Source organism: Puma concolor, chromosome C2 (genome assembly GCF_028749965.1).
Source record: "Puma concolor isolate L17-30 chromosome C2, mPumCon1.1.hap2, whole genome shotgun sequence".
Taxonomy (NCBI): Eukaryota; Metazoa; Chordata; class Mammalia; order Carnivora; family Felidae; genus Puma; species Puma concolor.
Window position 1 is genome coordinate 88,897,518 of NC_141675.1, and position 27,110 is coordinate 88,924,627.

The 27,110-nt window shown below is 45.0% G+C and overlaps 1 long non-coding RNA gene across 1 annotated transcript; it reads left to right on the plus strand.

Moving 5' to 3' along the window:
- The first annotated feature begins 540 nt into the window (after positions 1-540).
- On the plus strand, positions 541-26,835 carry LOC147577405 (uncharacterized). The gene is made up of 3 exons (XR_015240240.1): positions 541-3,269; positions 23,098-25,760; positions 26,516-26,835. It is a non-coding gene; the product is annotated as an uncharacterized LOC147577405 (long non-coding RNA).
- The last annotated feature ends 275 nt before the right edge of the window (positions 26,836-27,110 follow it).

Genomic DNA, 27,110 nt, shown 5'->3' on the forward strand with positions numbered 1-27,110 from the left:
GATAGTCCCGGTTTGGGGGAAAATCCCCGACAAAGAAGGGCGTGCCTCTTTCTGATCTAAGAGTCCACAAACCCCTCGCATTTCTTCCATCCTCCAGTCACAGTCTGAGATGTTCCGCGTCCTTAAAAAAGTAATTAAATAAATAATTATTATTTTTTTCTTTTTACAGTTCTTGAACCAGCGTGAGGGTTTTTGCTCTCTGATTTCCCTCTCTTGATCAACAGCATATTTGAACACAAACACATGCTCATTTTGTCGAACTGTACTATATTTCAACAGAAATAGAACATAAATAGGATGTTGTTAACATTCCACTACACACTGGTTCTGCCTGGATGGTCCCGGGTTGAGCTCAAAGCCGCTCCCAGTGGAGTCCTTGGCTGTGAGCTGACGACCTCCTAGGGCTTGGGGAGGGTCTCTCTGCATCACCCCAGGCTGTACTGGAGTTAGGGACCTCCGGGAAGGGGTGGGAAGCTGGGGGGTGGGTGAACTAGGAAAAGCTGGGGTGGGGGGAGGGAGGGCGGTTTGGGGGCCCTAGGCTGCAATCCAAGGGTTCTGAAGTGGAGTTTCAGGCCTGGTTTGACTCCTGGCTCCACCTTTAACAAGTTCTGTGATTTCTGGTAATTTATCTAAGTTTGCTGAACCTCAGTTTCTCAGTGCAAAGTGTGGGTACATATAGCACCTACTGTGCTGAAATGTTGTATTAGATAAAGTAATGCACATCAAGTGCTTAGCACAGTGCCCAGCTCGTGTTGTCCTAAGTGCTCAGTAATGTTGGCTATTGTTTGGTTTAAGTAGAGAATCAGAGACAGCTCATGAAATCATGGACCACTACTGCTCATGGGCCCACAGACACCATCATAGTTTGTGCTATGGTCTGAATGTTTGTGTCCCCCCAAATTTATATGTTGAAGTACTAATGCCCAGTGGGATGGTATTAGGAGGTGAGACCTTTGGTCCCAAGGGTGGAGCCCTCATGAATGGGATTAGTGCTCCTATAAAAGACCCCACAGAGCTTCCTCCCCTGCTCTGCCAGGCAAGCACACAGTGAGAAGCTGGTAGTCTGCTACCCTGAAGGAAGAGGATCTTCACCAGAATCCAACCATTCTGGCCCCCAGAGCTGTAAGAAATAAATTTCTGTTGTTTATAAGCCACCTAGTCTGTGGTATTTGTTATAACAGCTTGAAAGGAGTAGGAGAGTCTAATTTTCTTAAATAACTAGGTGTCTTGCTTTATCAGCTTGAATGAAAATAAGGAGCTATTTTTTAAGGTCTGAGTAAGTGATTCCAAGCAGCCACCATACTACTAACTAATGATGTTTTCCTATTATTTGTCAAATATACTTCAAATTTTTTTTAATGTTTATTTGTTTTTGGGAGAGAGAGAGAGACAGATCATGAGCAGGGGAGGGTCAGAGAGAGAGGGAGACTCAGAATATGAAGCAGGCTTCAAGCTGTCAGCACAGAGCCCAACGTGGGGCTTGAACCCATGAACCACGAGATCCATGACCTGAGCCGGTCGATGCTTAACTGACTGAGCCACCCAGGTGCCCCTGTCAAATATACCCCGTCAAATATACTTCAATAAAGCTTTTTACAAATTGTTTAAATTTAGTTTTTGACTTTTAAAATTTATTATTTTTTAAAGAGAGAGCACAAGAAGGGGAGGGGCAGAGAGAGAGAGGGAGAGAGAGAATCCCAAGCAGGCTCCACACTCAGCACAGAGCCTGACGTGGGGCTCAAACTCACGAACCGTGAGTGGCCTGGGCTGAAACCAAGAGTTGGATGCTTAACCAACTGAGCTACCCCCAGGTACCCCCTTCAATAAAGCTTTTAAAAAATAAATTTTTAAGTTAAAAATTTTTAAAAAGCATCCAACCGATAATCAATCTAGAGACCCCTGGGTGCTTCCTAGTCATGGTCACTTCACCTCTGAGAAGATACAAATAGGTCAAAAGGGCCCTTCTTCATGTGGCTGCTGCTGAGAAAGCAGGTACCTAGCAGTGCAAGGCCATGTCCACTCAGGAAGCTCCTGGGCCTCTGAGGCCTGCCTGCCATGCTGCAGTTGTGTCTCAGGGCTCAGGACTGGGTTGAAGACTCCTCTCTCTGTAGGGTTATGGTCAGCCTCTGGCCAGCCTGGGCTCCCATGGAGATGGTGTTTTAGAGACTGAGCTCTTTGAACTTATCCACGTACAGACTCTCTTCAGCCTGTGCTAGTTTCCCCCATAGCTCATGAAGAGCGGCTCACCTTGAAGCTGGAGGCTGGGGCTCACTGTACTTGCTAGCAAAAAAAAAAAAAAAAGGCAGCCCAGTGATGCTATGAACCTTCCTCCCGCTCCTAGCCAGGATCAACTTGCCCTCATCATCAGAGCTGCTCCCTGTCCTCCCAACACCCAAGTCTGATCCCTAAAACTCCAGAGGAAGTCCTTTCTCTCCCAGTCCCTAGGGCCACCATCATTCCTGCCCATTTCCTTCAGGAGAAACTAGCATCCTGCTGCCCCTGTGTTTTGATGAGGAAACTGAAGCCTGAGAGAGGGGAGTGGCCCAGGACACGCAGCTGGTCAGTGGGCTCAGCCCACGTGTCCTGACGCCCAGCTTAGAACCCTTTCCCCAAACCATAATGGGCCTAGGTTAGAATGGTGAAATTGGGAGGAAGAGAGAAGGGTCAGGGGTCAGGGGTCAGGAGCAGGTTAGTTAAGTCAGTACTGCAGAGTGTTGTGCGGGCAGTTGAGTTTGCAGTTGGTGGGGTGGAAGTGACGAGGGGCCTGCTGGATGCTGGTTTTCATTTTTAGTAGGAACTTCCCTCAAGAGTTCCTCAAGAGTTGTGCAATTAGGTGCTTAATGAATCAGAAACACTTTTTTGAGGATTAGAAGGAAATACCCGGCACTGGTTTATGGGCTGTAGGGCTGTTTAAAAACCAAAACCAAAACCATGAAGTCTGGGGACTGTGAATTCCACTCATTTGCATATGAGCTGCCATTAACTTGTAGATTGAATTTGGGGCCCTAACAAGGCTCACATAAAATTAAATTAACTAATTAGTGCAAATGTCTACAACTGCTCTCAGGACAATTACTCAATGAGGGAACAGTGAGAACCTAGAACCTTTGAAAAATCAGGCCCTTCTTTTCCCAGGCAGCTTTATAAATGCGGAGTTGCAAAAAGCACAGAGACAGAAAAGGCACCAACACCACCCCAGAAGCCCGCATGCTGTCGGGTGGGGTCAACACTTCGCCATCAGAAACCAGAGACCACCCTGTCCCGATCTGGTAAGGCCTGACCTCCCTACACTGCAGACCCTAGATCCCCTCCTCACGACACTCTTCTTTATTGAAGCTGGGAGCAGCTTGGCATCAAGGTGCTTGGGTACAGGTGGGCAGCCCATGGGGACATTGACTCCAGTTTGGAGCTTCTTGGGGTCAAAGCGTGAGGCATCCCAGCTGCTCGGAGCACTTTATCACAGACCTGTGAGAAGAAATCTGGGGAAGACAGCTGTTGCCCCTCCTTCCACATTAAGGCAGTGGATCCCAGTGTGGCCCCTGGACTGGTACCCTCCAGGTGAGTCTGAGGTGTGTTTGAGGTAAGGGGCTGGCCCTAAGACTTCCTGGGACCGTACTAGCTTTGTGGCTGAGCTTGTGGACGTTCCATAGACAGGCTTGTGCTCCAGTTCTGGCTTTGGGTGGATGGGACTAGGGTGAGGTCACTGGACACCTCTTGTAAGGCATAGATTGTAAGAAGGCCCTGCCTCTCTGGACCTTGCAAGCAGTTCAGCACCTGAGAAAGAGGTGCACCCTGGCACCAGTCCCCTTGATGGCCTCACCCTAGTCCCAGCCCGGTATGTATGCAAATTTGAACCTTACAGAACCCAGTTCTGGTTCTTTTGGTCTGAGATGGAGCCTGGGAATATGCATTTGTGTCATTTATGGAGTTGAGTTAGTCTGATCATCAGCTGGATTTGGAGATTACTGGCTTCACTTCTCTGAACATCAATTTTCTGGTCAAACAGGGTAAGAGTATCCTTCCCACGGGGTTGTTGTGGGGAATAAACAAGACAATGCATGTAAAGAGCACTTCGCGTCAGCCTAGCATTCAGTAAGCACCCAACAATGGTGGTGAGGGAGGAGTTCCTTGGGGTGCCAGTGGGAGGGTGGGAGGGTTCACCCCAGCAATTGTGTGCCCTATCTCTCTCCTGACTGGAGTTCATCCATCCTGACTGGAGGACCTCCTCCTCCCTGAGGGGGAGGGGGTTGTGGTGCCTGTGTTAACCCCATCCTTGCCAGGAGTCTGGTTACAGACTGGCGATAGGACACAGGATGGTCTGGACACCCTCTGGAAGAGGAGCTTCGGGTTGTCCCATACAGTGACATTCTGCGGCAGCAGGCTCTCCCCTGAGTCCAGGGAGGAAAGGCAGTGTGACTGTTTACTTAAAGTAAACACGAGTCAAAATGAAAGGAGAAAGGGAACAGATGGTTGTGGAAGACCAACTAAGTGCAGCTGCGCTTATAGTCTGTCTCATGAAATTGTCCCAAAAACCGGAGAGGTAGGTAGTATTATCTTCCACATTTACAGATGAAGAAACTGAGATGCAGAGAAGTTAAAGCTGTTCCAGACCTCAAGTTTTTTGCCTCATGTGGTGGTGTTCAAACTGTGCTCTGTGGAACCCAGGCCATTTATGTCACTTTGGGGGCCACTATAGGGGCAAGGAAGGGACCCAGCCCCAGCTTGGACCCCCACTCTCTCTTCAGCTGTCGCATAGCCTTCAACTGGTTTGGGCCCTGAAATAAGATTCTTCCAGGATTTCCTGGCTGACAAACATGTTGAAAAGATCACTGCCCTGTCCCATCCGTCGTCTTCCTGCAGACTTTCAGGTGTCAGTATATGCCCCAGGCAATCCCAGACTCAGTGCCACATGATCTGAACATGACGTTCCTCAGGCCTCAGCTTAAACTGGGGGAGTTAATGTGAAAGATACTAGACATCTAAGTGAATGTGAGACAGAATTCCCATACGTCTTGAATTTACAAAGAAATTTGAAGAACTAGTTCCACCTCTCTTGGACTCCTCAGACAGATCAGGGATACGAAAATGGTTTAGTGTGTGGGGAGAGAGGATGGTTTGCAAAGAGATTTCCTCAGAGAGCTCTGCTGTCACGCTGAATCCCCCAACCTGACCACGTGGGAAGAAAAGGGGTGCCATCTACTTCACCTCCAACCTAGTCGGAAAGGCTTCTGTGGGGCTTACCAAGTGTTTCAGTTACCTATTGCTGTGAGAGAGACCACCACAAAAACCAGTGCCTTCAAACAACTATAACCATTGATTTGTTCAAAATTTTAGAACGTGGGCCAGGCTGAATGTGGACAGTTTGTCTGCTCTGAATGGTGTCAGCTCCAAAGTGACTCACTCATCTGGCTGGCAAGCTGGCACTGACTGATGACTGGGAGTTCAACTGGGATTGTTGGCCAAGGGGTATGGTTCTTCTCTATGTGGCTTCCTGGGCTTCCTCGTAGCATGGAGGCTAGGTGCCAACAGAGAGGAAGAGGAAGGTGCCAGTCCTCTTAAAGGATGGGCCCAGGACCAGCAGAGTCCCTTCCAGCACACACGGTTGGGTAAGCAGTCACAAGCTAGCTTAGATTCAAGGGGTAGAGTAATAGATTCCTCTTCTTGATAGCTGGGTGGGCGTGCATATAAAGGAAGGGCAGGAATGGATGGTGGTCATTTTCGGAGAGGGCAACCAAACCACAAGACCTCTGGAGTCGAGGGGGGGTGTGGAACCTGGTAGCTGTTGCCCTTTTCTGGAGTAGGACGGGCAGTTGCACTGATTCAGGGCTTTGGGGGCAGAGCCAGGAGCTTGCTGGTGTCTTAGGATCATTCTGGACTTCACTGGAGCCAAGGGAAGTGTGAGTGTTTCCCAAGGATCAGAAGTGGACTAAGCAGAGGAGTGAGCCCATGGGGCCTGAGCAAGAAGCTCGAAGTAAGATATCATGAGTGGCCACCCAGAAAACAGATGCATCATGTGGATCGAGGGAACTATGGGAGGAAGGTCCTAAGTGTGGGAGTCTTGAGCAATCCATAAAAGCATACATAACAGAAATTCTGCTCTAACCCTGTCTGCCCTGAGAGTACAAAGCTGCCATGTAGCATGTGACTAGGCCCCTTACCTCCTCTCCTGCCCTTTCCCCTCATCTGGTGATGATGGGAACAGCCACTGTGAGGTGGGGACATGAGGGGAACTGGTTGAAGGAAGAAGCCTTTCCCAGAGACGCACCAGCTTCTGTGAGAGGGGAGAGACTCTGTTGTTTGTTTTTTTTTATGTTTATTTATTTATTTTCAGAGAGAGAGTGTGCACCAGTGGGGGAGGGGCAGAGAGAGAGAGAGAGGGAGAGAGAGAATCCCAAGCAGGCTCTGCTATCAGGGCAGCAGAGCCCTACATGGGGCTCGATCCCAGGAGCCATGAGATCATGACCTGAGCCGAAATCCAGAGTGAGGCGCTTAACCAACTGAGCCACCCAGGTGCCCCGAGAAGACTCTATTTTAAATGAAGACTGAAGAGTGACTAATATATAACCACTGAATGATGTTGCCTCTCACAACTAAAGTGACGATAACTGGGCACACAAAAATCATGAGGCCTGCTGAGTTTTCATCCTGTAGCAGAAGAAATGCTTTCCCCACTGAATAAAGTTTAAAAGGTAGTCGGAAACCAAAAAAAAAAAAAAAGTTTATCTAGTCACGAACCATGCCTGTTCATCATACAGGTGCAGTCAATGAGTGGTGCCCCAGCAGATCCCAGCCCTGGGTCTGCCACTCCACAGCTGGAATGGGGCCATGGTCCCACAGTCCGAAGGCCATGGTGTGGAGCAGGGCAGAGAGCTAAGTGTTGTGCAGGTTGTTTGTCTTATTGACCTTGCTTTGCTTAGGGGGAGAGAGGCTCACTAGAAAGTTCACTCACATCCTGGGGAAGGCTTCCAAGGTGGAAAGGATTTTCATTTCTCTGCACGGCCTCAGATCCAGCAGATAGAGAAACTATCCCCAACGCTGTGGACCTTTTCCCCTGTCCTGGAGGTGTCCTCTGTCTCTTTCTGCCTTGAGTCTTGGGTCTAGAAATCACTGCACTCATCTCTCACAGATAGGTCATTGGGTATCTGCACCTAAAGATCTTAATAGTGCCTAGATGCCTGGGCTGCTCTGTGGAAGGCTCTAGTTGTGGAGTCAAACAGACTGGGAGTAGCTGGTAGTAAGGAAATGCCACATACATTGGTAAGATATGACCCTGAACTGCTATGTCCAGTCATGAGAGCAGACTCTCTTGTTGGTGAGAGAGTAGCTTGGAGCTGGAGCCCAACCTCTCCCCAGTCTCTCCTCAGCTACCCCTGCCTCCCACTCACTGCTCCCCCTTGACGCCCTGTGTCAAGTGTGGATACATCACTTTTCTCTCATGATCTGGACAGCTGAGATATGACTCACCTTTTTAAATAAGTTTTACCAAAAGCTTAGGACATACAAATGAGAAATGAACACAAAGAGGAATATGGAGGCAGCAATCTGGCTCACAAGGCAGGGCTTACTTTGTGACTTTCTCCAGAGGTTTGTCTCTGACCCGAGGCCTCCCAGCTCCATAGGGTAGATACCACCTTAGCCACCCCAAGGTCAGGACAATGAGGCTTGTGGAAAAAAGTGGATTCCTCACTCCTGCCTGCCTAGGGCCTCATTTAATAATTCATTTTCCTGAGTGAAGAACTTTTCACTCCAGAAGAGGGGATTAGCACTGGGAATGACCTCACCTCAAGGAAGTGTGTATGTTTCAATTCATAATGTTCACATTATGTTTCAATACCATAACCCCAAGATTCATATAGTAGAGATTTCTATAAACACAACAGTAAAGCATTGATCTAGATTTTGTTTAACTCTTGAGTAACCAATAAAATCTCCTAGGATGCCTCCAGTCATTGGTACCATTCACCAAATGTTTGTACTTCATCTCCTGGCCATATTGTATGCTTTGAAGTTAGGTGCAGGCATGTGTGATGGTTTAAAAATATCCATATGTTCTTTGATACTCTTCCCTTCAGGAGGTGGGGCTTAGGTTTGCCTATACGGTATGTGCTGGAGTTAATGACTCACTTAGAATACGTAGAATATTCTGGAAGTGATGTTATATGACTCCTGAGACGAGGTCATAAAAGGTTTTCAGGCTTCCTTCTTGGGTTCTGTCTTGACTTGCTCATTCCACGGGAAGCCAGCTGCCATGTCATGAGAACACTCAAGCAGCACTTTAGAGAGGCCCATGTGGCAAGGAATGGTGGCCTGCTGCCAACAACTAGTGTTAAATTGCCAGGCATTTAGTGAGTCACCTTAGGTCCCCCAGCTCCTGTCAACCCTCCAAATACCTGCGGCCCTGGCATCTTGACTGCAGCCTCGTGAGAGACCCTAGGCCAGAAACACCCAGCTAAGCTGCTCCCAGATTCCTGAATCCCGAAACTGTGTGAGATCATAAATATTGTTTTCCATTAAGTTTTGGGGTTATCTGTCATACAGCAACACATAACTAATACCTTATGACTTGCTTTGGCCTGTGACGATGGACAGAAGTATTATTTCCAGGGAGAAGCCTTAAGGACAAGGTATAATCCTCTGTGTTCTTGTTCTAGTCAGTTTGCAGCTGGTGGCTGTGTCATTAGCCTGACCCTGGAGTGAGGACTGTGTCTGGGTCAGGGGCCCAGCAAGGCAAAGATGACATGGCAGAAGAGACGCTGAGGAATGTTTAAAGACAGAACCATCCACAAGCCTGACATCCTGCTCACACTTAGCAGAAAGCAACAGGGGATGGTAAAACATCTCAGGCCAGTGTTAACACCCCAAATCTGAAGTGATGGGAGAGAGAGTAGTGGCCAGAATCAGGTGAGAGGTGTAGCTGTAGGAGAGGGCTACTTAACAGGACTGTAACCTTGGTAAAGAAACGCAGCTGCTGTCAGCTAAGAACCCTATAGGGAGGGCCCTGGAGGCAGAATGCACCCCCCTCCCTTACCTCCTGCTGGTGCCTCCCACTGCCCAACCTGCATAGTCTTAGGTCTTGGTGTTGCCACTATTTATATGACTCTTTAAAAATGGTACCAAACAACGGTTCAGTCTTTTAGCTTTTTAGGGATGCAATTTGTAGCTTATTCATTTTGATGGTTCATTGAAAGGAAATTTTTCTTAGAATAGTTGCACCACTGAGGCTATTCTGAAGTTCTTCTATGGAAGGAGTGGACAGTATCTGCTTTAGATACTTTTTCACAAAGAATTATTTTCTTCCTTGTGAGATGGAATGTCAAGATGCCTATTGGCCTCCTCTTGGCCTGCACTTTAAAAATCTTGCTCATGGGGGGGGCGCCTGGGTGGCGCAGTCGGTTAAGCGTCCGACTTCAGCCAGGTCACGATCTCGCGCTCCGTGAGTTCGAGCCCCGCATCGGGCTCTGGGCTGATGGCTCAGAGCCTGGAGCCTGTTTCCGATTCTGTGTCTCCCTCTCTCTCTGCCCCTCCCCCGTTCATGCTCTGTCTCTCTCTGTCCCAAAAATAAATAAATGTTGAAAAAAAGTCTTGCTCATGGAGATAGTGGCCTCCAATTTCAGAACAGTACATCTTTTCCCAAAAGGCCTTTCATCCTTCCATAAATACATATGATGGCCTGGCCCAGTCCTAAATCCAGTTAGAGGATTTGCACAGCAACCTCCCTCCCTCCAGAGCTGTGTTAGCTAATTCTAGGCTTTGAAGAGTCAGGAGTCTTTGCCAGAGAAAAGGCCAACTGAACGGGACTGAGTTTATAGGATGAATAAGTCAACTGCAAAGTCCTTGGGATTTGCTTGCTCTCACAGAGAACCTATGCCAGGTTGGAGTTCTCAAACCTCTCATTAGAGCCTTGTTATTCTAGTGAGGTCAGCCCTACCAAGTGTCCACCATCGAGGCATCCCTTCCTTGGAACTTCAGGTAGGTCATGATCAATCATGAATGCTGAAGATAAAATCCTTATTTCTTGAGAAATAATTATTGGCTCCTGCCTAATGTGGTCATTCTTGACGTTTGTACCTATGTGGAGCAGTAGCTTTCTCTGATGGTTGTATAGGAAGTCCAAGTCATAATAGTTGTGAGGTAACGTCAATTCTCTTTTGGGAACTTTCAATGAAACTGTATTGAGAATTTGAGGACAGTTGATGGATTAGTTTCCTAGAGCTGCTGTAACAAAGTACTATAAACTGGATGGCTTAAAACAACAGAAATTTATTTTCTCACACTTCTGGTGGCTGGAAGTCCAAAATCCAGATCTTGGCAGGGCTGTGCTCCCTCTGAAGTCTCTAGAAGAGGATGCTTCCTTCCCTCTTCTAGCTTCTGGGAGACTCAGGTGTTCCTTGGCTTGTAACAGCATCAATGCAATCTCTGCCTCCATCTTCACATGGTTGTTTTCCCTCCGTGTGTGTGTGTGTGTGTGTGTGTGTGTGTGTGTCTTCTTATGAGGACACCAGTCATACTGGATTAGAGCCCAGCCTACTCCAGTATGACCTCATCATAACTACCTCCTGCAGAACATCTGCAACAACCCTATTTCCAAATAAAATCACATTCTGAGAGGGTTGGTATTTCAACATATCTTTTTTTTTTCAATTTTTTTTTAACATGTATTTATTTTTGAGACAGAGGGAGACAGAGCATGAACGGGGGAGGGTCAGAGAGAGGGAGACACAGAATCTGAAACAGGCTCCAGGCTCTGAGCTGTCAGCCCAGAGCCCGACACGGGGCTCGAATTCACAGACCGCGAGATCATGACATGAGCCGAAGTTGGCCTCCTAACCGACTGAGCCACCCAGGCGCCCCTCAACATATCTTTTTGGTAAACACATTCAACCCTTAAGAGTAGACAAAATTTACAAGTACTGCATAGGCTTAGACCTGTCTTTTTTTTTTTTTTCTTTTAAAATTTTTTTTTTTTTTTCTTTCTCAACGTTTTTTTTTTTATTTATTTTTGGGACAGAGAGAGACAGAGCATGAACGGGGGAGGGGCAGAGAGAGAGGGAGACACAGAATCGGAAACAGGCTCCAGGCTCTGAGCCATCAGCCCAGAACCTGACGCGGGGCTCGAACTCACGGACCGCGAGATCGTGACCTGGCTGAAGTCGGACGCTTAACCGACTGCGCCACCCAGGTGCCCCTTTTTTTTTTTTCTTTTAGAGGGAGGGAGGGAGAGAGAGAGAGAGAGAGAGGGAGGAAGGGAGGGAGGGAGAGGGAGAGAATCTCAACCAGGCTCCATGCTCAGTGTGGAGCCTGATGCAAGGCTCAATCCCACAATGCTGGATCATGATCCGAGCTGAAATCGAGAGTTGGCTGCTCAAATGACTGAGCCACCCAGGAATCCCAGCTTAGACCTGTCTTTAGAGCTCCTTGTTTGTTTGTTTTTTCAATGTTAACTTAAAGAAAATACCTGTTGGGGTGCCTGGGTGGCTCACTCAGTCAAGTGTCTGACTCTTGATCTTAGCTCAGATCATGAATTCACAAGTTCGTGAGTTCAGGCCCCGTGTCAGCCTTAGTGCTGACAGCAGGGAGCCAGCTTGGGATTCTCTCTTTCCCTGTTTCTCTGTACCATTCCCTCCCAAAATAAATAGATAAACTTAAGAAAGGGGAAAAAAAAAACCTGTTGAGCAGAACTCACACAGACCCTCTTCTCTGTAAGTTAGAAAAATATGTGATGTTCTGTTCTAAGACATCTAATATTGGAAAGAAGCAGTTTACTAATGTAGACTCTGGAAGAACTGGCCCCACATCAAATTAAAATAAAGGTGTGTCTGTGGGGGGTGGGGAGCATGGTAAGGGCTACTCATACTAGGATAAATATAGCCCATCTTCCTGGAGCACCAATTTTGTTAGAACTTTTAAGGGGGAAACACATTTTTATGTATAACACATTATGAAACAGACTGTAAAATTCACATGGATTTTAAATATAAATTGCAAATCTTCAAAGAAATTTTAGCTTACAGCTGGCCTTTTTGGGCTACAACCTCTTCTTACCCGCCCCCAGCTCGTATTCACGTGAGGGTGCTTTCATGGCAAAGCTGAGGAAGCACGGGATCTGAAAGTGCCTTGCTGGTGGTAGAGCTCCACATTTGCGAGGAAGACAGCAACATGACCAGAAGACAAAGTACCCAGACCCTGCCTTTCAGCTGTTTGCATAAGTACCTTCCCTAGGTTAGGAACAGCTAACTCGCCCCGTGCGTTTATGGCAGGTTCACAGAGAGCTGCTTAGGCGAATGGGTTTGACAAAATTTCTTTATAAACTGTTTAGAGAAAATAAGGGATCTGAGCATCCAGTTCCAATGTGTGGGGAGTAGAAGATATGTTTCCCATACCAATAAGCCATTCTCCAACACCAGCTGAATGTGCTATGATTCAACTCAGTTCTGGCACTATCTACTTGGAGATAGTGTCATACCCCCCTAGGTTAAGGGCTCAGTCCCACAAGACTGTTCCCAATCCCACCACTTCAGAGGCCAGTCACTAGCCCAGGTTAAGCCCAGGCTATCACCTGTGCTTCTGACTGACAAGCTGTAAATTGGAGGTTCCAGCAACCCTTCCTTGCATTCAATTAATTTGCCAGAATGGCCCACAGAACTCAGGGAAAGCTTTTATTTGCTAGATTGCTGGTTTATTATGGAAGGCTATAACTCAGGAACAGGTGAAAGAGATGCATAAGACAAGGTATGGGAAGGGGCAAGGAGTCTCTATGCCCTCTGGGTGCACCACTCTCCCCTCCTCTCCATGTGTTCACTAACCCAGAAGCTCTCTGAACCCTGTCCTTTTGGGTTTTTATGGAGGGTTCATTACATAGACATGGTTGATTAAATCATTACCCATTGACAATTGATTTGCCCTCCATCCCTTCTCCTCTCTTCCAGGTCAGGACATACTAAAAGCTCTAATCACATGGTTGGTTCTTTTGGTAACCAGCCCCCCATCTTTAGGGACTTTCCAAAAGTCACCGCATTAACATAAAGTCAGTTGTGGTTGAAATGGATTTGTTACAAATAACAAAACACTCATTTCACTTCACAGCCCTGAGTAATTTCAGAAACTGAGGACAAGACCAAATATTACAACAAAAGATGCTCTTATTTCTCTTATAGTTCAGGAAATTCCAAAGGTTTGGACAGTTCTGTGCCAGAAATGGGGATGAAGACCAAACATGTACTTCCTATTATGAATCACAATAGCACAGTCTTCAGTGTTCCTTGATGCCCTTTATATGAGGATTCACATAATCAATTCCTGCTTGATTTAAAACAATTTTTAATGTTTATTTTTGTGAGAGAGAGGGGGAGAGAGAGAGAGAGAGAGAGTGAGCAGGGGAGGGGCAGAGAGAGAGGGAGACACAGAATCTGAAGCAGGCTCTAGGCTCTAAGCTGTCAGCACAGAGCCCGATGCGGGGCTAGAACTCACGAACCGTGAGATCATGACCTGAGCCAAAATCGGACACTCGACCAACTAAGCCATGCAGGTGTCCCTGTTCCTGCTTGATTTTAGATCCCAGAAAAAGCTGCCTCCGCAGAAGAATTAGTTAGAATTCTTTGTCTTATTGGACAATGAAAATTATGTAAATGATTGTGTTTCTTTTTGCTTCATTGCCAGATACCTTAAAACCAAATTTCTGAGATCTTATAATACGTCACCTCTGATGCCAGAAAATGCCTGCTCCTTCTGCCACCTTCAGATGGACTCTGAGCTGTTTCTTTCCTATACGTCAAGTCTTGTTTGGTGTGGTAAACACCCACTCAGGTAGAGAGCAGGGCACAAATTACACTGAAAACATTTCTTCAATCAGCTTTTAAAGGATATGATCAATTTACAACTAAAATTCAGATCTAAGACCAAAAAACTACTAATACGGACTAAAAGACAAGTCAAGCCCTAGAAAGGAACAGCTCCTGGATGTTATTTTTTTAAAAGGAAAATCTAGGTACATTCACATTGTTTTGCTATTATAAACAATGCTGCAATGAATACTTATGTGTATAATTCTCCGATTAGTTCTTTAAGGTATATTTCTAGAAATGAAATTATTGTCCTTATGGTGTAATGATTTTCAAGAGCAAGTCAATTTGCTGTGTGTATTAGGATGTTTTGGGTCACATGAGAGGAAGTATAGCACAGTGGTTGAGACTGGACTCCAGAGTTTAAATTCTGGTTCCACTGGCTTCTGCCTGGCTTCAAATTCTCATTTCACTACTGAGTAGAATTAAAAGTTTACTTTGAGAGATAATAGTAAACACAATGGTGTACTCAGCCAAAAAGCAGAATTAAAAAGAAATAGCAAGGGAACATAAAAACTAGAAAGCATAAAACAAAATGAAAGAATAAATAAAACCATTACGAAAATGAATGTAGATGAGTGAAGCTTGCCTTGAGTAAACGACAGTGATTCTCAAATTGGGTCAACTATCAAATGAGAGACTGACTGCTTCTCACCTGAAGCTTACTCTTCTTTTTTTTTTTTTTTTTTTTAATTTTTTTTTCAACGTTTATTTATTTTTGGGACAGAGAGAGACAGCATGAACGGGCGAGAGGCAGAGAGAGAGGGAGACACAGAATTGGAAACAGGCTCCAGGCTCTGAGCCATCAGCCCAGAGCCCGACACGGGGCTCGAACTCACGGACCGCGAGATCGTGACCTGGCTGAAGTCGGATGCTTAACCGACTGCGCCACCCAGGCGCCCCTGAAGCTTACTCTTTATGGTGAAATCTGGCCATCATATCCAACTCACCACTGTCTCTGTTCTTGTCATGAAATGTAGATGGTCACTCATTCCAATGGAGTCTCTTCAGACCTTGTCTTTCTTAACCTCTTGGAAATATTTGGCGCTATTAGCCAAACCTGTACTCCTGACGTAGGCTTCTATAAAGCTGCATTTTTCCTGTCTGCCTACTACTTCTAAGTGTCTTTTTCCTGTGCCCATCCCTTAAATGTTGGTACTGTTCCTCAGGGGGCTGCCCTGGGTGCTTTTTTTCTCCTTCTTTCTGTAAGCACTCCCAGAGCTTTAGTTACAACTCACATGCTGATGGATCCCAACTCTAGAATTCCAGTCCAGGTCTCACGAGAGATCCTGAGCTCCAGATCTGTATATCCAATTGCATATTGGATATTTCTATTTAGGAATTTTTTAGGAACCTCAAAATTCCACACTGCCCAACTGAACTTGTCATTTCTCCCATCTCTTCTTTCTCCTGTTACTAGTAAATGGCACCACCTGGTTGCTAAAATCAGAAGCCTGGGATCCAGCTTTGAATCCCTCTCCCTTAACCGCCCACCTCAAATAGACGAGACTTTCCTATTTTTCAAAGTCCACTTGCTTCCTGGCAAGCTCACCACCAACACCCTCTTCTGACCCACCATGCTCTCTTGCCTGGCTAACTGAATAGCTCCCCAAATGGCCTCCCTACCTTTGGCCGTACCACCCTACAACCTAGTGTCCACTGTGCTCCAGAATGCTGCTTCTCTCACAAAAACATTGACCATGACACTTCCATGCTTATCCTTCAGAGACAGTCCCTTTGGGACTGGCCACTGAATTTCTTTTGTCTGGAGTGTGCCTTGCTCTTCTCACACTCAGGCCTTTGCACAGCTGTTTTCTTTCTCTAAAACATGACTTGCAATTCTCTTCTTAGCTTACCTCCTCCTATTCTTTACATCTCAGATTCAATGTCACTTTTTCGGGAAAATCTAAAGTAGTTTAGGGTTCCTGGCCATGTGCTTTGTTAAATAAATCACCATACAATTTCTTTACCATTTACCGCAAAAGTGTTGAAATTTCGTAATTGTCCTGTTTCCCTGCAGGACTGCAAGGTCCATGAAGACAAAAACTGTGTCTAAGTTTTTCACCACCATGCACCCTAGCATATACCACTGTGCCCAGTAATCATTAGATTCTCAGTAAATAGTTATTGAATGCATAGGAAGACATACAAGGATGTGTCCTCTCCACATTGCACAAAATGGCAAAAATGCCTAGAAAATATAGCATTTTCTAATCTGAGGGGATAAGTTCAATGAACTTCCTATGCAGTGCAGTCATTAGGACTGTCATGGTAAAAAAATATTCAGTGACATATGGAAAGACGTTTCTCATACATTGTTAGGTGAAAATGACAGTGTTACATCTGTATAGCCTGGTCGTATTTTTGCTCTTGTGTTTTTAATTTTCCCTTAGAATTCTTTATTACATGCATTTACCTTTCTATTTATTTTGTTATTTTTCTTCTCAGCTTGTTTTCTTCCTGTGACTGTCGGCTCATGTTTTATGAAAGACATTTCTTCTTCCATTCTATCAAGGACACTAAACAATTTCCCGGTATTTTCTTCCTGTATCCTGCAGTAGCCTGCATTTTCAGGGATTTAGTCCTTTCCTCTTGTTATCTAGGGAGGAAGGGATTTGTCCTTCCTCTTATTCAGTAGCATTTTTTCATGGGCTCCATTTTTTTCTCTTTTTACTTACTTAGATTGAATGAAACAATTATCTCCTGCTTGGGAGATAATAGCATCCTTTTCTTAGATCAACAGCTTGAGAGGAGGTTGGTGTGAATGGTTCCCAGTGAAATTCTGAGTTCTAGCGGACTCTAGTACAGCTTTGCTCACTGAGGTGACGTCTTCTTCAACACCTACTGCCTGGCTCTTTGATTCTATGACCCCATATGGTACATGACAATTTCAATTCCTTTTCCATTAAAAGGAATCCAGGCTTCTAGGGGAAATGGAGTATTCCAGGTCTAGGTTGGAAATACGCAAAATAAACTTGAACATCTCATCATACCAGATAGTGAAGATTATGCATCAAAAGGATTCAGAGACCAATTTGAAGGGGCTTTCAATGCCAATTATGAATAATTTGAATATCAGTGAGGATAATTGCAATGGATCAAAACACATCACATAATTAAATCCATGCATTGACAATACCGCCGCCCCCTCAAGCCCTGATTGGTCTCTGTGGAAGGGTGCTAGAGACCAGCCTATTATTTTAAATAAAGGTAGGAAATCAAGCATTAATGTAGCCTTTCCTGTATGAACTGTATCACTGAGAAACCAAATATAGATTGTAGGGGAGTTACTTTTTATAGAAGTATCACAGTTGATAAATGAAGAAGGAAAGATAGAATTACAACCATTGGCAACCCATAAGGTAATAATGGCTCTAGGCTTGAATCATCAACAGCTACTAACATCACAAAGAAAGAGTTGCAACCAGACATTAAGGGACTCCTGGTGGAAGAACACAGCAACACCTATAAAGTAGACTTACCAAAAATATCTAACCTGACCAAGCCTCTAGGTTCAATTCCCTTTTACAGGAAATTCAGAGGATAGACGAACATGCTAAACATTTTGCCACCAACAACAGGAGGATGCAATCATCGAAAGCCAGATTGCAGGAAACTCCACCTGCTTCCCTCAACAATTTCCTAGGGGATATATAATGGTAGAGGGAGAATGTATAGAATCTAAAAAGATGTATCCCCAATGTACGGACCTTATTTGGATCCTGAGTCAAACAAACTGTCTTAAAAAGTCATGATATTTATCAAACAATTGAAAACTTGAGCACTGACTGGATTTCTTACAATATTAAGAAATTATATGAACTGCTGGGGTAATAGTGATACTGTATTAATGTGAAAAAATTATTTATTTTTAAAGATACATGTAAAATATTTACAGATGAAATGATATGATATTGAGAGTCTGTTTCAAGTGGGGAGTGAATGGAATATAAAAGAAACAAGATTGGCCATGAGTTGATAATTGTTGAACTGTGTGATAGGAACACCTTAGAGGCTATTACTCATTGTACCATTCTGTTGATTTTCCACATCTGACATTGTCTATAATAAAAAGTTTTAAAAATTGCAATAATCCCAAAACATTCAGTGAAATAACCTCTTAATACTTGACTCCCCAGTAAACAGTGCCTCTGTCCTTATGGCACTTTGGAATCTTCTAGCACTGAGGGACCTGCAGTGGGTCCCATCCTGCCCCAGTTACATTCTTCACTCAGCATCTACTGCTAACATCAAGACAAGTCAAAATTACCTTGAAAATCCTTTAAATTTCCCATGAAGTAATTAAATAAGGTATTGTTCTTCGTAAGCCTTGTAGAGTGATTCTTATGTACATCAGCATTTGAAAAACAGATAAACAGGGGTGCCTGGGTGGCTCAGTCAGTTAAGCATTCAACTTTGGCTCAGGTCATGATCTCACAGCTAGTGAGCCCCACGTTGGGCTCTGTGCTGACAGCTCAGAGCCTGGAGCGTGCTTTGGGTTCTCTCTCTCTCTCTCTCTCTCTCTCACTCACTCTTACTCTCACTCTCTCAAAAATAAATAATAAACATTTAGAAATTTAAAAAAAAAAGAGAAAGAAAAACAGATGAACAAAAGGAAGATCCAAAAACTTGGCATACTTTCTTCACTTGTTTTCCCGAATACTGCTCTTTCTTGCTTTACCTCCTACCTAGCTAGTTTTTTGCGGCTTTTCTGTCACCCCCCTCTAAATGTTGGGGTGCCCTAGGGACCAGTTTTTGGATCTCTTTTCTATCTACTCTAACTTCCTAGTGAATTCATCAAGTCTTATTGCTTTAAATAATGTCTACAAACTGATGACTCCCATATTTCTATCTCTAGCCCAGAATCATTCCCCTGAATGCCAGATTAATTTATCCAATTGCCTGCTTGACATGTCCATCTGGATGTCTAGTAAGCATCTCAAATTAACATATTTGAAATAGAATTCTTGATTTCTAAATCCTTCCCATCTTGCTCCCTCTCCAGTGCTCCTCTTCCCTATAAATGGCACCAGTTGCTCAGGCCCAAAGATAGAGTTGTCCTTAATGCCCTCTTTTCTTCAATTCCTATATTCAATCTTTCATTAAATCCTATTTGTTCTTCTTTAAAATAAATCCAGAATCCAATCACTTCTCACCACTCTTGCCTGGTTTATTCCCATAGTTTTGCAACTGGTCTCCTGGCTTCCACTCTTGCCCCGCTGACTGTTTCTTCTCAAACCTAGCAACCTAGTGGTCTTACATAGATCATGTTACTGCTCTTCTCCAAATCTGACCCTTGTGTCCCATCTCAGAGGAAAATCCGAAGTCTTGAAGTGGGTTACAAAAGCTTTCAAAATATTGTGCGGTGAACTCCACTACTTTCCTCTACCCAACCAGCCCTCTGATCTTGTGTCTATTATCGGTTTCATTGACTTTGCCCCAGCTCTGTTGACTTCACTGCTGTTCCTTGAACATGCCAAGTGCCCCGCCACCCCAAGAGCTCTATCTTCCTTGGTTCTTTGCTCAGTTCTCACATTATAACCTCCCATAACACACACACACACACACACACACACACACACACACACACACACACGTGTGCTTCTTAGCACTACTTCCCCCACTTATTCAACTTTATTTTTTCTGTAACACTTATCCTCTGGTACACTATATATTTCTTATTACCCATCTTCTGTACGGGAACGTAAACAATCTAAGAACTGGAAATGTATTTTGTTCACTGTTGTATTCCCACTACCTACAATAGTTCTTGGTACATGGAGAGAGCCCCACAGTATTACTTGAATGGATAAATCAGTGAAGGAAGGGACAAGAAGAAAATCTAGATGTAGACGGGTAGGCATGAGACATTTAAGATACCTTTCAAATCCCAGTAACGAGTGGGGGGGTGGGTGGGGAATTTGGAGGTGCTTCTGCTTGTCACCAGGTTTACTCCATCTCATTTTAATTTTTTTTTTCAACGTTTATTTATTTTTGGGACAGAGAGAGACAGAGCATGAACGGGGGAGGGGCAGAGAGAGAGGGAGACACAGAATCGGAAACAGCCTCCAGGCTCCAGGCCATCAGCCCAGAGCCTGACGCGGGGCTCGAACTCACAGACCGTGAGATCGTGACCTGGCTGAAGTCGGACGCTTAACCGACTACGCCACCCAGGCGCCCCATTCCATCTCATTTTAGTATACAAACTCCTCCAGGGGCACCTGGATGGCTCAGTGGGTTAAGCCTCCCAACTCTTGATTTTGGCTCAGGTCATAATTTCATGGTTTGTGCATTCGAGCCCTGCGTGGGGCTCTGTGCTGACAGTATGGAGCCTGCTTGAGATTCTCTCTCTCTCTCTCTCTCTCTCTCTCTCTCTCTCTCCCCCCTCCCTCTCCCTCTCTGCTCCCCCCCTCAAAATAAATAAACAAACTTAAAAAAAAACCCAAAACTCCAAAGCTGCCATGTTGTGATAAGCTCTATGGAGAAGCTTATATCCCAAGGAATGAAGGGATCCTCATTCCAACAACTACTGAGGAGCCAAATCCCTCCAACAACCCCATGAGTGAGGAAGGATGTAGGTCCTTCCTTTTTGAGCCTTAAGATGACTATGGATGGCTTTGTGAGAAACCTATAGCCAGGGGACCCAGCTGAGCCATTCCTGGACTCTGACCCGCAGGAACTATGGGGAAAAAATGTTGTTTTAAGCCCCTATGTTTTGGGGTAGTTTGTTACACAGCAATAGTTAGCAAGACAGAATTTGGGTTGGTGACTAGACCAGAAATTCCTTGAAAGCAGTGACTGTTTACTCAGCGCTTGCCAGATGAATATTTTTTAAATGACTGGATGACTTGGAGTTTTAATCTTTTTCTGTGTCTGTGTGTATTTTAGGGGAGAGTTGGGGAAAGCTACATCAGGCGGCTGCTAACTAGATGCTACTTTAAATGTAGTGTCTCTCTCAGTCTTGCCTATTCCTCTCTAATCCTGCCATCCCCATTAAGTGAACCTCTCAGAGGTTGTGATGATGTGGACGGAGTGGGGTTTCCTAAACAAGTGATCACTTTCCACCCAGTGTAAGATGCATATTTCAGAGATAGATGTAAGCAGAGAGGGAATGATTATTATCAATGACAATGGCCCCTTGATTAGAAATTTGAATGCTGCTCTTCTTAGACCACAACCTGTAGTTAACATTCACAGGTTATTGTTACAGATCGAGTTGCTTGAATATCTCCCTCTTCAGTTAAGATGTACATCCCTAGAGGTGTGGTCCCTAGGGAACAATCTCCACAGTATAAATGATGCATCACAGAGGGGACATTTCTAGAGCCCATGATGCTAGTGCCCAGGTCGCCAGCATTTAATCCCTCATTTTGAATCTCAGCCAGAGAATGTGACAAATACAAGAGATTCAATACGTTAACTCTTAGGTCCAAGCATCTGATTTTTCCACATGCACATCGACACAGGCAATACCTACATTGAGACATAGTGAATTCCTTTCATCAGAAAGCTGACCGAGCCTCAAAGTAAAAATTCCTTATTGTACCAGTCAGAAGCTCAGGGAGAACTGCTCAGTTCTGCCAAGTCATGTGGTCTGCGGCCAAGCTGACAGGGAAACTAAAAAGCGTCGGATGTGAACATTTCCCTTTATACCCAGGTCTCTTCTAGGTGGATAATGGGAAAGCTCAGGAGAAAGATGGTTAGTTTGGAATCTTTTGACTAAGTCTCACATTCCATGTTCCAAGAAAAAATCTCTCTACTCTCTGTGGGGTGTGTTCTAGGGCCCTGGGGTTTGGGAGAATGCAGCTGCTTGGCTTTTTTTCTACTCAAATTTGTATGCTTCTCTAGCAGATGATTGCTAACACTGCCGGGGCTGGACAAGCCTAGTTCTAATTTTTCGAGGTACAAAAAAAAAAAGATTTTCTCATCTGCTTTCTCTGAGGAGGGTTTGGTGATGCATCACCCAGCTGGGCAGGGCAGAGTGTTCTGTAATTGCTAAAACTAGGATTATGCAAGGGTGTGGGGGGATGGGCTTGAGGCCTGGGGCACAGGAAGTGGATTAGAGAGGGGCTACCCCTGGATAGGAGTGGATTAATTAGTATAACTAATAGCAGGGTGCCCCTGGGTTGGTGGAGGCAGCTCTGTGTAGGGGGATGGAGGCTAGGGAACTCTGACAATGGGAGAGTTTAGGCTGAGTGGTTAGTGGTAGATCCAAGGCTTCGTATATATCGAACTGTCTTTGTCCTGCTGCCCAGTCGCTCTCCAGGTTAACATGTGAAGTTGTTGAGGTCTTCCTCTGCTGGTGTCCGAGCATGTATATGAAGCTCTAGGGAAACCAGAATTTGGAAATCAATACTTTATTTATTTTCAAGTCATCTGGGTAGTTTCTGGAGTTCTGTCTGGGCCCTGGCTATCACCTGATTCATTTATTCACATATTCACCCACTGAATAAATTTCTTGAGCACCCCCTTTGCGGCAGATGCTATTTTACAAGAGTGGGGAAGAGCCATGAGGTCTGTCTGTCTGTGGAGTTTACTTTTGTGTGGAGATGATATGGATTTAGCACCATCCAGAAGGATGGGTCCTGCTGGCTCATCAACTCCCATGGGCAGTTCTATTCCAATGTCAGCACAGATGTGATTTTCCGAGTGGATAGCTATTCTTGAATATAAACAGCTGTGCATCGGCATGTCAAAAAGCTTCTTTAAAGGAATGCTTTCTCTTGTCTGAGACTGAGGCTTCAGAGAAAGACATTTTCATCCAGACATCAGGAAGCTCTGGGTTGACAAGGGCACCCAAGAGAAACGCTCAGAACACCTGCAGCTGAGTTTAGCTTGACTATAACCCCACCGATTTTGTCATTTGAGATGTAAAAACATCTCTCAACCTCCACCCCACCCTCACTCCACCATCATTGTTGGGTCTATTGGACTTGAGACACGAGGTCTATGGAGAATCAAAACAACAGATTTAAGGAACTGATTCATTCCTGAATGGTGTTTTGGAAAATGACAGCATTGTTAAGCCTCTAGAACCCAGGTAAACTGGTTTGATCTGAAATGGTGTCTGGGAGGAACGTGGGGTCAATTGGCAGCTCTCGAACCTTCAAGAACAGCTTCTCACCTCTGGCTGCGCATCAGAGTGAGCCAGAGAACTTTAAAACTTACCCATACTAGAGTCCAATGCAGCCAAGTTAAATCAGTGGTTCTGAGTAGGGGGCCTGGGCATTTACTTCACTTTTTTTCTTTTTTTTTAAAGCTCCCAGTGATGCTGATGTGCAGCCAGATTTGGGAACCACTCCTCTAGAGTGTTCTAGATGGCAAGCAGGCCTAATCTATCAGAGAGCAAAGGTAAGTTAAACAGGCTGCTTGTACATGCCGAAGGGACTTTCAAGCTCACCAGTAAGTCGGTCAATAGGTCTAAATTTCAAAAGCAAATTTCCAAAGTTCAAGTCACTTTTCCTGTGGCTAGAAGCCTTTAAAAGTTTAGCAAACTTTTAGTTCCAAAGCAGATTTGAAGTTTAAAATGTAAAGCTGGCAAGCTGTGTCATCCCGCAGAAAGGAATATTTTAAATTCCTGGAGAGCATGTCAGAATTTCAAAGGATAATAATAATAGGTAAAAGCTGACTGATGTCTAGAGCCAAGCAGGCAGCAAGGTTTAACAGTCTTAGTTCCCCCAAACCTCCGGGCTCTCTCTCCATCTTCTTCGTAGAAATAAACAATGATGGGTTTGGGAGGCCAGCCCTCACCCAACAAAAGAATCCTGTCTGGAACATCTCTGCTGGAGGGCCAGCTAATCCTGCTAGTACAATTTAGATAAAGAGGCACTTATTGTGTCCTAGAACAGTCTGTACTGCTTTAGTATAGCTGGGTTTGTGTAAGAAATGTACATCTTTGGGTTGGGCTGAAAAGTACAAGTGTGCCTCATCAGTCCCCATTCTGCCCTCTTCCAGGGCTGGACTACGTATGGCGGCCATGTCCACTCCCCACGTCCTCTCTTCTCTAGCCTGTGTCCTCACTTTCTCTGACCTTTCTAGGCATAAGATGATTTCTAGACCCCTTGCCACCTGGTTGTTCTCTCAGATCTGTCACTATGACACCCAGAACCAAATGCTGGGTATGAAATCTCAGATGCATCAAGGAGTGCCGTGACAAGATTCACACACAAAACCACTACAGTCTAATTTCTCCATAATGAGAAGGGGAGGCCAGGCCCAGGCTGGAGCATGCCGGAGTGGGGACTCTGGAATGGTCTGAGCTAGGCCTGAGAGAGCCGTAGATCTGAAGTGATCATAACTGTGTGGTCAGAGGAGGACAGACAAGATTTAGCACCAATTTGTAACAAAAGATTAGACATAAACACCACTTTGTAGTTTTAGTACAATTACTCCTTTAATTTTTGTTAGTAAACATCTTGAAAACGTGTGGTCTGCTCTGTGTGTTATCTTTGTAGTATGGAAAAGAGGGGCTTCATAGATGGAAAACAATGAAAAGGGAGGTAAGAAAGTGCTCCCTTTGTGATGGGCGGGAAGAATCCCCGTTGGTCCCTCTGCAATGCTGGCTGGTGTCAAACAAAAGTGATATTGGATGACTGGGTGGTCCCCAGCCAAAAGCTGCTAGAATAATCTAGAAGGCAGGAAGGGATTGAGACCAATAGCTGATGTTGGTATGAGTGCCTTGCTCCCCTGAAGAGAACATCAGCAGGCTCGGTGTTCTAGGAGAGCATAGTGGAGGCCGAGGTAATGCCCCAAATATGTTCATCAAAAGCCACTCCTCTTGAGGAAGGAAGAAGACAGTTGTCTTAGCTCCCTTACACACCTGTTTTTGTCTCGTGCCAGGGAGTCGGAGCTTTAACAGATAAAGAATGTCTTGTCTTAGAAAGAGGCAAGTTCAGAGAGATTTCCAAGGGGTAGAAGACCAGAGGCAGCTTTGTCCTTCAGAAGGTGAAGGCTGGTTGGAAAGCTGGCAGTCTGGAGGTGAGGATAAAAGCAGGCACACTGTTTCCTCGTGTTAGAGCCAGAAAGAGGAATTGTAATTAGAAATGATGTAATCATTCTGCTTGCTTGTAATTCCTGCAGTTGTAATAGTTTGAACCCGGAGAGTCTCCCTCTGCAGTGAAGATGTTCTGTGTCTCACCACAGAATGGGCTTGTTTCAGAAAGAGACTCGGGGGAGGGCCAAGGTCTCAAGCGGTCACGGGGCTGGGACCTTCCTACAGGAGGGGGCCACCAGGCCTATGTTGACACCGGCCCAGGGAGCAGCCACTAGCTCTTAGTCATTTTGTTTGTTTAGTTCTGAATACATCACCACATACAGTGACTTTACAATAAAAGGCTTTCTGATTTTGTGGGGTTTGCTGGCTGATAAGGTGACATCTGATATGATTTTCTCCCTCTAACTTCATCATCTTCCTGGATATAATCTTCTGAAATACAAAGTAGAGACAAGAAATAATTAATACATAAACTGAGGATGGGGGATTGAGGGGAGGTTGTTTCTCTGTCTGAAATATCTGGATTCCTGAGCTCTGTCATGGCTTGCCCGACATCTGAAACCTTGTGACAGATGGCATTTGGAAACAAATACACACAAAGAACTTCCCTCAATGGATATTTTCCTTTTAGGGAAAAAAAACCACCTATTATTGATGCTATTTCTTTAAACTAGAGGCAGTTAACATTTAACCTGAGTGGTTAAGCTCCTCTAATTACTCTAACAAAGGACCTAGATACTGCCCAATAAAACCCACAGCATCTCCAATATTCCAGGGATATAACATTCTCATGTTTTAGAGGAGATGGAAGCTGGTTTGGAAATGGCATCTGTTGAAACGAATGTCAGCCTGCAAGGAATTATACTGCCTGAAGAGGAATTTAAATGTCCTGAGCCTGTGCAAGTATCCGAAGTGACGGAATGCGAAAGGTGCTTGTTCGTTCACTCATTCATATATTCATTTATTCATTTACTTAACAAGTATTTATTGAGAGCCAACTGTGTCCACAGTGTGTATTTGGCTTCCCAGGTTAGAAAGAGCTCTGCCATCAGATTCTAACTTTGTAGGAGAGAGAGTGCATATTCACTAACCTCCTCCTGAGATGCAGGGTGGCCCCAGCTGATCGGATGCTGGTCTGGCAAATGGAGCATCACTCTTAGATGCTTGTGGGCTCCCAGCAGCCTTCACATTTGGAAACACAGTTATGGAGGCAGATGATCTCACCCACATGACTGGGTATTGGGGCCACCTGAACCCAAGTTTGTTCCACTTCCCTGCTCTCCACATTAAAATGTCTCTGTATCTTTACACATTGTCTTCTCCTTCCCTCTGGTTTCAGAGAACGCAGTGTCCAAGGCTGACCTCTCCAGCTGTCCTCACCCTCTCCAGCATCTGGTCTTTCTTTCTCCCCTCTTGATTTTTTCTGTATTCCATTTAACATACCTAGTTCTCCCCCTCTTGTACAGACCATCTCCCTCTTCTGCTCTTCCTCCAAATACCATCATTTCCTCCATTTCCAGTGAGCACCAACCTTCTCACATGGTGCTTCCTCCTCTCTGTGCACTCCATCCTCTCCCTGCAAACTCCCTACAGCCCCCTGGATGAAACTAACTGCAAAAATGACCAATGACCTCTATGACAGAGAGTTGTGTCCCAATGTCTGTTGATCTTTTTATTCCTTTAGAAATGGAACCCATCAGTTTTAGCTGAGTACCAGACTGCCCAGCCAACAGTGGCATTTTCCAGGTTCCCGTGCAGGTAGGTGTTTCCATGTATGTGACTTCTGGGTATTCCCTTGAAAGGATGGGGCATGCCATCCACTTTTCCTTTTTATCTTCATCCCGTGGAGGGATGACATGAACTAGTAATTTTAGATCTGAGATAGAAACCTTAGGCTCAAGATGGCAGAACAAGACAAGACAGAAGGAGCATGGGTCCCCAATAAGATAGCATGGCCATATTAGTCCTGAAGTGTTTATGCTGGACGGTTGTGTGAGAGGAAATACACTTCACACTATTGTTTTGGCCTTATTATTGAAGCCAAATCTGTTTTCTTTTTTTTTTTTTTTTTCCGTTTTTTTTTTTTTTTTTTTAATTTATTTTTGGGACAGAGAGAGACAGAGCATGAACGGGGGAGGGGCAGAGAGAGAGGGAGACACAGAATCGGAAACAGGCTCCAGGCTCTGAGCCATCAGCCCAGAGCCCGACGTGGGGCTCGAACTCACGGACCGCGAGATCGTGACCTGGCTGAAGTCGGACGCTTAACCGACTGCGCCACC